We start from the raw sequence: 15,173 nt of genomic DNA on the forward strand, positions 1-15,173 counted from the left end.
TTCTTGCCCAAAACCTCAAACCCCTCTGGCTGGTCCATGTAGACATCTTCTTCAAGGTCTCCATGAAGAAAAACTATCTTAATATCTAGCTGCTCAACCTCTAGGTTCATACTTGCGGTCATACCCAATACCACCCGGATAGAAGTCATCTTCACTACATGAGAGAAAATCTCATCAAAGTCAATACCTTTCCTTTGACCAAATCCCTTCACAACAAGGCGAGCTTTGTGCCTTGGGTGTGGATTGTTCTCCTCATGCTTGACTTTGTAAATCCACTTATTCATGAGAACTTTTCTTCCTGTCGGTTTCTTAATTAACTCATAAGTGTGATTCTTATGCAAAAAATCCATCTCATCATGCATGGCCTTCAACTACTTCTCTTTGTCTGTACCTTCAAGTGCCTCTTGATAGTACATATGTTCTCCACCATCAGATAGTAAAACATACGTATGTGGTGGATACCTGGTTGAAGATTGTCTCTCTCTATTAGACCTCTTTGCCCCATCTGTCGGTGCCTCAAGAGGATGCACTTTTGCTTACTCAGGTGGTGGTTCATTCATTTCATCTGCATCTTCTATATCAATAGGTTCTATCCCATCATGAGCAACAGGATTCTCATCATGAGCTTCAAACTGATGGTTCTCTACATTCTCAATGCCTTCTGCACGTTCCATAATAGGAACTTCTGGTTTTAAATCAACAAGAACATTAGTGAAAGCTTGTAGCTTCTCACCCTTCTCAAAGTCTGTTATGATTTGGTCTTCCAAGAACACAACATCTTGACTTCGGATTGCATTCTTGTTAATCAGATCATAGAGTTTGTAACCAAACTTTTCATCTCCATAACCCAGAAAAATACACTGCTTGGCTTTGTCACCAAGCTTGGATCTTTCATCCTTCGAATACGCACAAATGCTCTGCACCCAAATACCCTCAAGTATCCATAATCAACATCTCTGCTTGACTATAATCTCTTTGGATAATCACTATTCAGAGGCTTTGACAGTGATAGATTGATCACATGCACGGCTGTACACATTGCTTCTACCTAGTAGCTTCTAGGTAGCTTAAAGTGAGATAGCATGCATCTCATCCTCTCTACAATGGTACGGTTCATTCTCTCTGCTATTCCATTATGTTGCGGTGTCTTGGGAACAGTATGCTCATGACAAATCTCATGACTATGGCAATACTCTTCAAATGGCTTAATGTACTCACCCCCATTATCTGAGCGAATACACTTTAACAACTTCCATGTCTCTCTTTCCACCATGCTATGGAATTTCTCAAACATGCCAAGTATTTCATCCTTGGTCTTCAGACTATATGCCCATACCTTTCTTGACACATCATCAATGAAGGTCACGAAGTATAAAACTCCCCCATGGAACTTCACTTTTATTGGACCACATAAGTTTGTGTGTACTAGTTCAAGAACATTGTCCTTTATGTGAGACATGAATCTTTGGAAAGGCACCCTGTGTTGCTTTTCTACCAAACAGTGGGTACATCTATTTAAATGTGTACCTTTGATGTCTGGCAAGGCCTTTTGCTTAGTAAGAACTTTCATCCCTTTTTCGCCCATATGACACAGTCTCTTGTGCCACAGTTCGGAGGAAACTTCTTCTTTGCCGCATTCACTTCTGTTTTACATAAACTAGCTTGTGTTTTCTAAAGAGAGCAAGTTTTCTTCCCTTTGGCTTCTACAATAGAACCTCTGCTCAGTTTCCATACCCCGTTACCAAACAAGTTTACAAAGTCATCGTCATCTAACTTTCCAGCTGAAATTAGGCTTAGCCGAATGTCAGGGACATGTCTTACATCCTTGAGTGTCAAGGTGTAGCTGACATTGGTTTCTACATGAACATCACCAATGCCTATAATCTTCGAGACTCCCCACTGTTACCCATCTTCACTTCACCATATTCACCACAGTTGTAGGTAGTGAAGAATTCTCTGTGCAGTGTGACATGATAGGATACTCCTGTATCTATCATCCACTCTGTTCCTGCCCGAGGTACTAAGACAACACACACCACAATCTGACATAATTCCTACTAGATCGTCGACTAGTGCGGTAGTATGTCTGCCTGTGTTTCCGTTCCTCTGCACCATGTCTTCATGTACACAATTATTCTTCTCATCCCTCTTCAGTGTTCTGCACTCATACCTGAAGTGACCCTTGGTGGCACAATAGTAACATTGCCTCTCTGCTTTAGGAGTTCTAGCTTCACCCCTAGATTTACTTCTGTCATCACTTCTAGAACGAGATGATTTTCTGCTTCTACCTCTCCCCCGTTTCTTTGTGACAAGGATCTCTGAGTGAGAGGAGCTGCTTTTTGAACTCCTTCTAGTCTCCTCATTCAACAAAGACGCGGTAGCCATCTCCATGAAAACGATTCCATCCTTGGCTACTTCGTGTAGAGAGACTGCTAACGTCTCCCAACTTTCGGGTAGAGAGCCTAATAGAAACAAAGCCTTAACTTCGTCTCCCAAATTAATATTCATCAAATGCATCTGATTGATGATATTCTGTACTTCGTTAAGATGCTCAGACATTGAAGAACCTTCTTGGTACTTCGTGTTGGCAAACTTCTTAACGAGCAGCACTTTGTTTCCGGCCAACTTCCTCTCATAGAGGTCTTCGAGTTTCTTCCACAAGCCAAAAGTTGTAGTCTCTTGGGATACATGGTGAAAGACACTGTCGTCAATCCACTATCGAATGTACCCAATTGCTTTTCTGTCAAACTTGCTCTACTCAGTCGCAGCAACCGATTCTGGTCTTTCTCCTCTATTCTCAATGGGTTGTGCCAAGTCCTTGCAATAAAGCAAGTCTTCCATCTTGGCTTTCCAAATGGTGTAGTTCTTCCTATTGAGACTCGTCATGCAAGTGTTTACGGAATTGTCCAACTCTACAAGTTATTTAAACTTAAATCTTCTCTCAGGAGTTTTGTCAAACACCTTCCGACCAAGATTTGGACTACACCCTAGGCTAATCTAACCAAGGCTCTGATACCACTTGTTGGGGTTTAACACCGATACCAATCGATTCCCCACTACACAGATAACTTGTATTTGAACAATAACAATTCCATACAATAATCTAAATATTCCATACAACCAAACTAACATGCCCAACTCGCTAAACAACTATTAACAACATATAATAATGTAAAGCAGTAAAAGCATACCACAACACAAAGATATACCGTGGTTCGGCCAATGGTGCATACTTCCACAAGAGCTAATCCTTTTATAAAGTGGGAAGGAAGATTACAATCACTCCCTTCAGTCTCTCACCTTACTAGATCACTCCTCTCTCTTTACAAGGTTGTTTCTTTGTAAAGATTATCTTTCAATCTTGATTGCTTTCAAGATTAGGTTTCCTCTCTGTGTGCTATGTATTTTCATGTCTCAGGATGTGTTAGGTTTTGCCAAAAACCCAAACCTTATATTGCAAACTCACGGTTTTGCAAAAATAGAAATCTTGACTAAAATAGGCGCGGGCGCGCCTTGGGCAAGGTCAAAGTCGAGCGCGTGCGCCCTAAAAACACTGGAGTTTGTCCAAGGCATGGGCGCGCCTTGAGTAATACTACTAAGAGCGTCTGGGCGCTCAGGCTTCTCCAAGCAAGCTAAACTCCTTTTCTCCTCATGTGAGGGATACCTCCAACATTGAGATCTCTTAAAGCTAGGGAAACATGCTCTTTGTAACCAACCAAAATACATTTTGCAAGTGTTCTGCAAGAAGAAAGAAAACTAGAGGATAGCAAAAGGCAAACGGACTCAAATAAGAGGTCGCCTCTCGCTGACACACTCAAACATATATAGCCTAATAACCTATTATGAGTATAAGACTCAATTAGATTAACCTAAGAGCATCTTTGGGTGAGATACTATCCTAGCATCAAACACTAAATTTTCAATAATTTGGTGTTTTTTCATCTTCAGGAGAGACACATGTTGATGAAAACACCAAAAACAAACACCAAACCAAACACCAAATCGGCCAAAATTTGGTGTTTACTTTGGTGCTGTATCAAATCTCTCTCGCGGTTTTGGAAAAAAATCACGGTTTTTCAAACACCGCATGGGCTTGGGCTAGACAGTGGACTTCTATGTGCAGTTTTGCAAAAACCGTATGGGCTTGGGCTTCTATGATGCGGTTTTGTGAAAATTGTATGGGCTTAGGCTTTTATGGCACGGTTTATCCAAAACCGCGTGCGTGATATGAATAAAAATGATAGAAATTAGGAACTATGCAATTGTATCTATAATAAAAATGATCCAAAACTTATGATTATGTATCTAATAAGAATGAATTATACAATAAAAATTATCCAAAATGATAAAAATGATCCAAAACATCTCATATTACATAAAATTTATATAGCTCTCTTCTTACTCCCCTTACCACTCGATCGATGACTCTCCTCTTTCTATTTGGATGTTCTTGAAGCTGCTCCTTTAAGTTCCTAACCTGAGAACCAAAATCTTCTCTGTCTGCACGAAGGTTAACTACCTCAGCCTGAAGTTCCTCATATCCCTGATGTTGTTGCATGTACACCTGCTGAATATCCTCATATGCTTTTCGAGTCTCGTCATACGCACATTGGGATTACTGATATGTTTGAGATTATGCCTCCTCTATTTCTTGGCTATAATGATACACGACAGTCCTCATCCCATCAACTATCTCCAACATCTGTCGCCATAGTACCAAACCTTACAGTCACATGTGGCAAAAACAACTCTGTGACGTGACAAAACACAAGCATGCTGCACAACTGGATCGTCAAAGGCAGTAGACAATCGCTAAGGTCTCCACTTAATAGATGACAATGATCTAATATCAATCTGAGCATGAGCCATACAGACATTATTTCTAATATGCCCCCTGTTACTAGTCAAGTGAGGCCCTGACCAACTTCCAAATCTAGGGCGAGTATCAGCAATCATGTCCATGTAAGGACAAAGACAACAGAAGTACTCATAAAACCAAATCTCTAAAAATCCTGTGAATCCTACAATCTGTGGACTTTTACTTCCAAATGTCTGTGAAGATTTGTCTAATGCCGCTATCAATGTGGCATATACTGAGCTACCAAGGTCATAATCTCTCATATTATGCAAATCAGAAACATAAGCATAATATCCAAGTCGTACCGTAGAATGACCATTTGGAAACAAAACATGCCCAATAAAAAACATCAAAAAAGCCCTAACATACACATCAATACCCTCACTACCAGGTAGAATAGTCAAAGCTAACTCCGCTCGTGTATTAGGATCCAAGAGAGGTTCCATGTATGCAGTCTTAATGTGAGATAACTTAATACCAGAAGAATCATAAGCATCCGCATCCAAGTGAGGAAAAATCATAAGCATACTACCAATGTTCTCATAATTTGTATTAAAATGTATCGGTTGGCATATACCGATACTCAACCCATAAATCATTGTGAAGTCTAGTGGTGTGAACCCCAACTCTACACAAGGAAAATGAAATGTATGAGTTGTATTCCACCATCTTTCTACTAAAGCTATGACCACTACCCAATTAGCCTTCTCATAATCTACATCAACCAAAAGACCCAAAGGTGTACACAAAATACTATCTCTAATATGTACAAACTCATCCAAACTCTTAAGAACCTTTCACCACTCTCTAACACCAAGTAAAGCCAATCTAACTCGGTAGTCAATAACTTGCTGATATTTAAAAAAAAATAATGCATATAAGATAAATAATTAATTGGTCCAACTCAACTAATTAATGCATAATATTCAAAATATTTAATCAAAACTAATTAATTACTTGAGAATTAGCCACTACACTCGACACGTGTTTTGTATCACATGTAGAAGACACAATTTGCATATAAAGTGTTTCATCAGGATTAAATTGCCAATCGAAGTTGTTCAATTGATACTCAAGTACATAGGGATGTCTATCAGTCAGGGCGCGATATCCTCAGCTTCTTCTCCCCCACCGTCTTGTACTTCCTCGGGTTCTTCTACCTCTACATCATCACCAATGTCCTCTGTGTACTGCTAATACTCATCGTCATCATCGTCGAAAAGTTGAAAAGGATCTATATAAAATTTCAAGAGTTTAGGTAGGTTTTGTGTTTTTTTTTTTACTAAAGATAGGGTTTATGAATTGAGAGCAAAGTTAAAAATGAATGAACCACGCGGTTTTGGTCATGTTTATAAAGACATAGCACGCTGTGTTTCAAACACCACACGGTTTCTGGAAAACTGCGTGGGCTTGGGCTTCTAAGATGGGCTCCAATGACGCGGTTTTGAGAAAATTGCATGGGCTATACGGCACAGTTTATCCAAACCCACGTCATTTGATGTCAACTATTTGATATAGCTCCTGAAGTTGGCTAGTGTTTTTTTGGTTTGGTATTTGGTTTGGTTAAAAAATTTGGTGTTTTCTTGGTTTCTCTCCTAAAGATGCTCTAAAGTCCGCAGAGACTAAGAGGCCTAGCAGTACAGACCTTAATAGGTGACAAAAATCACTTGCCTAAAAAGTTATAAATTCTCTGATATAGACCTGACTATGGAATAGGAACAAAGTCAACAAACCAATTCAAACAAGGCAATTCACTTGATGGTCTGGCAACTTATAATTCACAATGGGCCAATACCATGTACCTTTTTTTTTTTTTCATCAAACCTCATTATATGTCAACTGTCCCAAATTCTTAGAGTTTGTATTTGGTAACTACATATGATTGCAAAAGGAAAGCACAACTTCTACTTCGGGTGAGAGTGAAAGTGAAAGTGAGATCCATCAACAGTTGGTGTAAGCACCAAAATTATAAGGCAAGTTCCATTTTAATTTGCAAAGCAGCAGCTAAGAAGCATTTTGAACCTTAAGAGCATTTTCAATGCAAGTAACTATGAGGGAAAATTGAGAGTTTTCACCTTTGAATACCAAAAAACCCTTGCCCAATGCAAGGGTGACAAATTGGTGATTTGTAACTAAGTCACAACGAGGGTAGCACTTGCTACTGAGATTTTCATCGAAGTTGTGATTTGACGGAATGTTTTCATTCCGGCCTCGCATGTTTTTTTTTTTTTTTTTTTTTTTTTTTTCTTTGCATGATGTTTCATTCCGTCCGACCTTTTTACATCTCGCAAGCAAACATTTCGTCCGAGGTTTAAAGTCACCTTTGCATTGGGCAACATTTTCTTGTTTTTCACCACAAAGGTAGCAAAGAGGAGAAATAGTCCTACATGGAGGTGAAAAAAAGTTGCTTGCATTGGGAATGCTCTAAGAAGAAATAAGTGTAAGACAATACTCTCTGGTAGTATGAGTTATAGAAAGAGCAATGAGCTGGTTGCAGTCATGGATGTGGCATTGCTGTCCCTCCAGTTACATATTTGGGGCTCCCTCTTACCTCTTCTAGATTAGGGGTTCAAGAATGTCTTCCGCTGATTGAAAGAATGACTGGTAGAATAGAAGACTGGAAAAATAGATGTTTGCCAAAGGCAGGAAGACTAGAACTTATCAAATCTGTTCTTACTTCTTTCCAAGTGTATTGGGTGAGGTCTTTTGTCCTCCTTAAACAAGTCCTCGATAAGGTAGCTAAGATCTGTAATAGGTTCTTATGGGCGGGACAGGACATGAAAAGCAAAATGCACCATGCGAGTCATGATGTTTTGAGGTACTCTAAAGAACAAGGTGGGTTAGGAATTGTTGACCCAAGAACATAGAACTCTGCTTCTTATTATGGAATGATTTATAGAATCACTGCAAAGGACCAATCAATTTGGGTGGAGTGGACATGGAAACAACTGATAAAGGACAAATTCTTCTGGACAATGAAAGTGCCAAGTGACTGCTCATGGGTGTGGAGGGGTATCTTGCAACACAGAGAAACAACTAGAAAATATATCAAGTATGTTATAGCTAATAGAGAGGATGCATGATTCTGGCATGTCCGTATGTACGTGGTTTACAGAGGTACCTTTGCGACTTCAACTGTAACGCCTGTATTTTTAAAATACATATTTAATTATTAATTAATTATTTATTTATTTATTTTCAAAATTCGTCGGATTGGACTCGGGATACGTGGGCCTGGTTTTGGGCCCGAGTCGGTGTTGGGCTTGGGTTTCGGACCCAAGTATATAAACACTTTTTCTAGAAAATAGGGTTCATAAAAATAATAAAATAATGAAAATGGAGGCAGAGATGAAAGCTGGATTTCTGGAGGGTGGAGCGCGACGGCTCGGACTCGGAGAAATTCGTAGGAGCTGTTCATACAGGTGAGTAGCTATTTTGCTATCTCACCGGATTTATCGTTTTCCGTGTACATCTGTTTTATTAAACTTTGTTAAATTTCGAATTTTGTTATTAAACCGTCGTAACTTTGTTAATCGGGTAAACCGCTTCAACTCGAGGTTTTAATGGCGGATCGATAACTCGCCAAGAAACCTCTATGAGTGGACCGGCATTGTTGTTTGTTGTATGGTTTGAAGATCGTTTTTCTTTGTTAGTTGAAATTCGTTGGTTGATGTCGGGCTTTCAAGCTCATTTAAGCTTCGATTGACGATAATAATGCGTCGACCACGTAAATCGCTTGGTATAATTTAACTCCTTGTTTGGGTTGTAAACTCCTATTGTTGAAGTGTTGGGTATCTTGTATTGGATGTGGATGGTTGGTTTGATGATTGGGGGCTGTTGAACTTGGAGGAGACGCCAATGGCGTCGGCAAATGAGGGCTTGAGGTTCGGTCAGTGTTGATTACACCCCAAAGGTTGGTTGAAGAGGGGTGTGTTTGAGTGGGTGTAGGGCGGTCGAAAGTAGGGCCGCCAAAGCTTGGTTGGAGGCGTTAATGGCGCATCGCCATTACCGACTTAAGGGTTTTCGCTTGTTTAAAAATCGCTTGGAACCGCTTTTGTTTGTTTTGGTGGGTGGTCATGTATGTGGGTATGTTGGAAGGTGGATGTGGGCTGTTGAAGCTTGGGGAAGCCATTAATGGCGCCATAGATTTCGATCTAGTTTGGAGAAGATGGTGGATTAGGAGTTGGGGTTTTAGCTTTTAGTAAAGTTGTAGGGGTTTTGCAAGGATTAAAACCGATTAGGTTAATTAGGTGGGCGATTGGAATTGTGGTGGCCGGATTTTTGGGTGGTTGAGAACCGCTGAGGAAGAAGGTGAACCGCTCACCGATTTGGGCTTGGGCTTTGGGCCTAACCCTTTGGTTTTATGTGGGCGGTTTCTATTTAAGTTATTTGGGCCGCTTCTAATTTTTGTTGTGGTTGGGCCCGATTTTAGTTTAAGTGTTATGGGCCTAACCACATCGCTTTGGTCAGGCCAACTCTTTTAGTTTTGTGTTGGACCAATTCTTTTTAGCCTTTAATTTGTGGACCAAAATGCTTTAACTTAATGTGTTTGGGCCCGCTTCTAATATTGTTTGGACCAAATTCATCGACTTAAAATAGATCTTTCTGGGTCTTTACATGTTTAAACTTTCGGGTTCTAAGGTTTGGGCTTGGCCAGTTGGGTCCGAACCATGACCTTGGTCACGAGCCCATAAGCCATGCACTTTGTCCTTAGCCATGAACCATGGCTATGACCCTGGACCTGTCGAACACGAAAACGACAGTTTGACTTTGACCTTTGACCATGGACGGTTGACTTTCACCTTTGACTTTGGCGATGACAGTTTGACTTTGACCATGGCATGTTGAGTTTGACCTTGACCATGAGGTGTTGACCTTTGACCGTTGACCGTCGACTTTGACTGTTGACCGTTGACTGTGGATGTTGACTTTTCCAGTTTTTCATATGTTTGTTTATATGGACAAATATAGTAATAAAATATTGTCGATATTATATAACTTGGATGGTCATTATCTAATTTAGATTTGACGTGAGTAGTGTGTAAATGATATATATATATTGGGCTTTGATGGTGGACTGTGGACTGTTTATTTGTGCTACGTTTTATGTGTATATTATATGGACACATATAGTAATAAAATGCTGTGGAAGCTTGTATATTTGGTTGTCATTATCTAAGAAAGATTTGACATTTATGTTGTGTATTTTGACACGCGACGATATTGAGATGTTAGGAGATATTATATTCCTAATAATGCTATAATGTATGTGATAATGCGTTGGAGCATTGTGACATGATATAATATGTCGATAGTTGTTGTAAATGTAATATTTTGGAGAAATGTATATACACTCCATTATTTTATATGTGAGATGCTAATATAGTATTGGTAAATGTTTGCCCACGGAGTGTGGTGTAGTGCAATAATATATTGGCACGCGGAAAGAATGAAAGTGACTATGAGATATAATTGAGATGTTTCTAGATATTATGGCTTAGTGCAATAAGGTAATTGACCCGCACGGATATAGTAGAAATGTTTATGAGTCATTAATGTATGACCCCTCGAATAAATTACATAACGAAAATCCTAGAACCCGACTACCACAACTCATGTGATTGGCCCTTCCGGCGCTTTCGATTAATCCGAATGGCCTTCGGGCGGCTTCCTTCCGGGCGCTTCGCTTAATCCGAATGGCCTTCGGGCGCCCTTCCGGGCGCTTCGCTTAATCCGAATGGCCTTCGGCCCTCCGGGCGAGTTTAATAGTGGCTTGATTATTCCGTTAAGCAAAATAGAACGATGATGCTTGAATATTTTATGCCGAATAGTGGCGCTTACATAGATTTGGCTTCCGTGGTGAGGATTTACTGTGTGCGCATCCCGCCGTGGTGGTTACGCACGGAGTGGCTCATTATGTAAGGGAGGCATGTGGATGTACATGTTCGGCGTTGGGTTTCGCGATGTGGTAGCCAGGGAAACTAGGTAAGACATAGATACGACGTGATTTTAGGGACACACAAAAAGAAAGTCTAAATTAATATAATTATGGTAATATGTTGGTAAATGATATATCTCTAGATAGATGATTGTATATGTTTGGCTGGGTTAGTAGTTTAGTTAGAACCTAAGAATGCTTCGTGGAGGAACTAAATGCCTTTTATTGTACTTAAGTATGTTATATTAGTTGTTGAAAGTTAAAGGCTTCAAAGAGGAACTAACTGCATGGATTATGTATATATTTGTATAAGTATATGTTGTTTTAGGGCTACTCACACCAAAGATTGTTTATAATCGTCAACCCGATATGCATGTTTGCTTATCGGGTGTGTTCATTCAATGAACATAGTTGATAAGTTTTGACAAATTTAGTGTTGAAGAAGGTTGGCTTTCTTGTGGTTTTAAGTAGCATTGTGATCTCGTGTTGAGTTTTGTTTTCCCTTAAGGTGATATAGATTTTCAGTTGAGATAAGGTTATTTGCATTTTCATTTGTATATTGTTTTGGTAATGAAGATGACATTGTTTAAGTTAAAATTTTTATTGGTTTTAATTATCCGCATATTTTAAAACCTGTTTATGGGTTTTGGGAGTGGAGAGTCGTCACACCCTGAGATCGAGAGAGTCGGAACAAATAATGTTATTCCGAATTCTGTCGAAATTCGGGGTGTGACATCAACCTTCTGTTAGAAATCTCTTAGACTTTCTAATTGATACAAAGGTTAGTTATTTAATCTCTGAGGGGAGGTGGAATGATGGAATCATAAACATAAAGGATGAGGAGTTAAGAAAGGAAATACTACAAGTCCAAATCAACAATTTTGTTGAAAGGGATAGAGTAGTTTGGACCCCCTCAGTTACTAAAGCCTAGCCTATACATCTAAGTCTGCGTATATGACACTGAGAAAGATTAGGGAGGAGGTTAAATGGTACAAAATTGTTTGGGTGAAGTTGGTGGTCCTAAACACTCTTTTACTATGTGCCACTTTTTTACTATGTGCCAGTTATTTGCCAGTTCCCTACCAACTCAAGATAGATTAATCAGGAAGAATGTGTTGAGCCATTCGAGTTGTTGCCTTTGTGATTGCTCAACTTAATTCTCTAAACACCTCTATTTTGATTGCCCATTTTCTAAGGAGGTGTGTAGTAAGGTTAAGAAAGTAATAGGAATAGGTGGTTGTGTTACTGACTCAACCGCTGAATGGTATGGTATTTTTTGCAAATGCAAGATGAACACCACAAAGAGTGAAGTGTGGAGAACCTTTGTGGCAGCTACATACAGTACACGAGATCTAGGTAGAAAGAGGAAGGAGGAGAATGAACCAGATGAAGTATACAACTCAGGAACTGTGTAACAAGATTGTTAATGACATGCAATTGTATCTTGATTGTTAATGACATGCAACTATATCTTCAAAGAAGGTTAGTACATGTTGAAGACTCTATTGAATTGAGAGTTCTGATGTCGAGGTTGAACATTGAAGTGAGCTACTAGTCTAAGCATGTTACATGAATCAAATGGATCAGTCCAGAAAAATACGTGATAATGTTGAACACTGATGGCGCAGTAGGTGAGTATAATGGCTTTGGGGTGGGGGTGTTTAGGAATTGGCAAAGTAATGTAGAAATGACATTTGCAAATGATGTTTTTGGTGATCCTTACAAATGTAGGCTTGATCAAGGGATTGGGATGATTGGATTGAATTGACCGAGTTTGTATAGACGAACTGCCTACGTATCAAGTTCTCTCTCTGGGGGGAAACTTGAATCAGGTCAGACGTAGTTCCTCCTCTTCTTTATATAGGTGAGGGTGCTCGCACCTCCCCTTCCCCGATCCAGTCAAATTCTGGACTTGATGGCACTTAAAGAGCTATAAAGGCATCCTGCGGTGGAGTAATGGCGAGCGCATCTGCAGCTCCGGTCTTTAAGGTGACAGCCAGGCCATACGTTACTAGTCGTTGAAATGATGGACAATATGAGCGTTCTGGATGCTTTCCGTTCTAGATGCAGACGTTCTGAGGGGGTAGTGTTCTAGGTGCTGATGAGGTCACATGACCTGCACGAACTGATCTTGAGCGACCCGGACGCATAGATGAGTGTTACCATCCTGGTGTGCTAGACACGTACTTAACTAATTTTGATTTGAGATGGTTAAGTAGCTGGTTCTACGAATCAATATATATTTGAGTAGTTGGATTTACAACCGAGGTATGAGGTTTTAATATATGTTATGAAAGTATATTATTTGATTTTCAGGTTATGACAGAATTTATGTCTATGAAATATTGAAAATACAGAAGAGATTCTACCAAAAAATTTATGTGTTTCGTTAAGGTGTCTGACAAGGTCATAGGGTTTTGGGGCGGTAAATAAACTTTCATGTCTATACTATGCTTCTATTACTACTAGTCTGCTACTATACTATCTTTTTTGAATTCTATAGTTTGAGTATAAGGAGCTACTACTTAAGAATAAGATATAAGTATATGAGAATTGCTAGCGTCCTGACCCATTGAGGGGGTAGGACGGTCCTGACCTGGTAAATGACAAAATAAACTGAATGGAGAATGACTTGACCAGTCACTTAATAATTTTAGGCTCTCTCTCCTTCGTTCTTTCTTGGTATACAGAATCTCAACCAACCTTAATTCATCGGAAATATATATGCTCACCATCCCCACGAAAAGAAAAAGCCGCGGCAAACCCAATATATAAGTCTATCAACTTTAGCATCAATACATATATGTTAAAAAGAAGAATCTTGAATATTTATTTGAACCCAAACAAAATATATTAAGATTGGGTTGATATTTTTAACTAAGTTGATTCCAAAAATAACTTGTTTTCTTCCACTTTGTTTTTCTTGATGCAAGACTTGGTTTGATGATCTTATACATTCTCATCTCTCACCCATCTTTTCCTTTTGAAATTAATAGCATATGGAAGAGGGTCATGCAACCCATGGCCGATCCGAAAATCGACAGAGTTACCGAAGTTATTTGTTTCATGGATGGCGCCGTGAAGTTACTACTTACCAAGATCGATCTACTTCACCGGTGGAGAATTGTTGGTAGAGTTTGGAACCGTACAATTTGGATCTGAAGAGATGACCGAAATCAACTCATTATGTTAATAGAAACTTGTTTAAAAGGTTAACAGTTAAGATCTGCGTAATCGTAGGAGAATTGTTGGTAGAGTTTGGAACCGGTATTTTATATTTGGATCTCAAGAGATGACCGAAATCAACTCATTATGTTAATAGAAACTTGTTTAAAAGGTTAACAGTTAAGATTTTATGTAATTTACCAGGTCAGGACCGTCCTACCCCTTTAATGGGTCAGGACGCTAGCAATTCTCTAAGTATATATCTATACATATTTGTTTTCTACTGCTTGACTCCCTTTTATTTATTTCTATTGGTGTACACAGTGAAAGGGACTTTTCTGATGATACTATCCCAAAGTCATCCCCTGATGCTTGCAACTATTGAAGGTGGGAATTCTGTACAAATGACGGCTAGAGCTTGAGTTTAAGGACAAGTCTCATTGATTTGGAAAACAATATGTATTTCATTCATGGCAAGTCCTATTTATGAAAAGACGTTTTGGTGATGTTATTTTAATAAAAGATTATGTAATTAGATGTACTTGTGAGATTTCTTGTTTATGTTATGAACGATTGTAGAATACCCAATAAGTGGGGGAATCTTTATGCAGGTTCAGTAGTCTCCCAAAAAAGGTGGTTTTGGGGGAAATTATTTTTTTTACATATGAAATAGTTTTGTAACGGTGGAAAACCGTAACTAAGCTTTATAATAAGTAACACTTACGAAGCAACAAAACTGTTACCAAAACGTTACAAATTCTATAAAACAGTAACACAAAAAAACGTTACTAACTTTATAAAACCATTACTATTGTTAGAAAAGAGTAACATAAAAAAGCGTTACTAATTTTATAAAACCGTTACTGTTGTTAGAAAAGAGTAACAGTCAAAAAGCGTTATTAACTCTATAAAACTGTTACTATTGTTAGAAAAGAGTAACACAATTAAGCAAAGAAAACTGTTAGCAAATTTTTTCAGTTGCGGAAAAAACCGTAATAAATAATTATGTAACAGTTTTAAACCGTTACAAATATTAATAATGAATTAGAAATGCCAAAATTGTGATGCAAAAAAACCGTTACAAATATTTTTAGTAACGGTTTTTTACCGTTATGAATATCCTGTTTTGGTATAGTGAGATGGAGCAGAAGTATGAGCTGCTAAGAGAAGAGCATGAACATGGGGATTTGAGTGAACGAGAGAACGCCTCAC

The sequence above is a fragment of the Coptis chinensis genome, chromosome 5 (genome assembly GCF_015680905.1).
Source record: "Coptis chinensis isolate HL-2020 chromosome 5, ASM1568090v1, whole genome shotgun sequence".
Classification (NCBI taxonomy): domain Eukaryota; kingdom Viridiplantae; phylum Streptophyta; class Magnoliopsida; order Ranunculales; family Ranunculaceae; genus Coptis; species Coptis chinensis.